General features: G+C 44.3%; 1 protein-coding gene across 1 annotated transcript in view; it reads right to left on the minus strand.

The window, feature by feature from the left end:
* Nucleotides 1-2,004, minus strand: part of rbm47 (RNA binding motif protein 47) — a 19,318-nt gene extending 17,314 nt beyond the window's left edge. Inside the window, exon 1 of the mRNA XM_056586009.1 lies at nucleotides 1,984-2,004. The gene's annotated coding sequence lies outside the window, so the exon portion shown is untranslated. The remainder of the gene's footprint in view (nucleotides 1-1,983) is intronic.
* Between the last annotated feature and the right edge of the window lie 6 nt (nucleotides 2,005-2,010).

Here is a 2,010-nt window from a genome sequence, read left to right on the forward strand (position 1 = left end):
AAATATCATGGTCAGCCATTTTAAAGGGGCAATCATTCAGCTTCAAGTCTAAAGAGTTTTTTCCCACTGAAGAAATCTCCAAAAGACCAGAATGCATTATTGACAGCGTGAAGAGCCTGAACTTGTTTAACCTCAGACTAGTAGTCGCCCATTTTGAATCATCAATCACTTTGTTTTATCCCTCTGGAAAAGAAAAGAGTAAAATCTCGACAAAGCGGTGTAGATTAAGTATTAAGTCAGCGAGTAGATCCCCCCCATCGTCCAGCACAACTGGGTGTATTCATCGGGGAGCCCGCTAATTTGGTTTTAGCTTCATCTGAAAGAAGCTTTACGTCTGCTGGCAAACATTCCTCAGCCTAATCAGTGCGTGTTCAAGGCCGTGGCAGACCTGCGTCCAGACAATCACTGCTGACGTTGACACTGTCCCCCTCGTGATAAAGACTTTACTGGCCGTGTGTGGATTAGAGGTCAAAGAGTTTCTATGTGTTATAACATTGATATGCTCTTACCTTACATACATGCACTATGGTGTGTGTTGTTCCAACATTCATACCAGCTCCCTCCCGCTTAACACTGACGCACACAGACACACACATACACACACACTCTCACACACACACACACACACACACACACACACACACACACACACACACACACACACACACACACACACACACACACACACACACACACACACACACACACACACACACACACGCATACAGTTGTCCCCGAAGGTCCACCCTGTGTTACTATTCAACATAATTCTGTGTGTGTGTTTCTTCGAGTATAGAACTCCTATGCTAATCGTACATTGGCATTGTATTGTAGTGACTTAATATTATTAATCAGCATTAGATCTTTGTGTCACCATTCATCCCTCATTCACAGGGTGTGCATGCAGGTACACATACAGGACAGACACACACACACACACACACACACACACACACACACACACACACACACACACACACACACACACACACACACACACACACACACACACACACACACACACACACACACACACACACACACACACACTAACACACAGCCTTTTTTACAGGGGTTAAAGTCCACAGGTTACACCATCAAGGAACAGGAAGTGTCACGAATATAATACCAGCCTCGCCAGTATCTTAACCTGCCCCCGCTCACACACACATACACTCCACCCTGTTAGCACACACACACACACACACACACACACACACACACACACACACACACACACACACACACACACACACACACTGCTCTGCAGGTCCTGCTGGTTGCTATACGTGGTTGTCGGTAGTGGGTGGATGGCTTTAATGGCGTGTCCTTTGGCCCTTTGTCCTTTAGCCTTAGCAGTTCCCTATAGACATCAGCAGTGTTCAATATCCTTGGTAGTGTTATATACTATATATATATATATACACACGGTATACTATAGTGTCTAAATTAAAATCCATTACAGGGTCCACCATCAGTCCTCCAGCTCTCAAACACTGTCAAGGGTAATGCCTTCCAATCTATTGACTTTACTACCACATTATGTCGTTGCTTTTATACCCCTTAGTTATAACTAAACCTTTGCACTTGGAGTTCAATTATTTCAGGAATAGCTGTTGCCAAGGGAATTGATGGCAGATGGCAATGACAAAGAAGGAACAAGTTGTCTTTAAAAATGCACAGTGAGTCAGTGAGTGTCATTACAACATTTTTAAGAAGAGTACATCAAAATAAAACCAGCACAAATGCATGTTTGTGGCAGTACAAGGAGCGCACCACACGTGTACAAAGACTGCTCAGGGGTGTGCGTGTGTGTGTATAAGGCGACGTACAATATTATAAGATATACAAGATAAACTATAACGCACAGAAAGAGACACGTCGACTGACGTCTGTTTACAGAGAAAACACACACGGTTTAAACCGACTGGCGCCTACACACACTCGCACACACACACACACAAACACACACACACTCTGTACCTGTATTCCACGCTGTGGCGCAAGGCG

This window comes from Gadus chalcogrammus, chromosome 3, assembly GCF_026213295.1.
Source record: "Gadus chalcogrammus isolate NIFS_2021 chromosome 3, NIFS_Gcha_1.0, whole genome shotgun sequence".
Lineage (NCBI taxonomy): Eukaryota > Metazoa > Chordata > Actinopteri > Gadiformes > Gadidae > Gadus > Gadus chalcogrammus.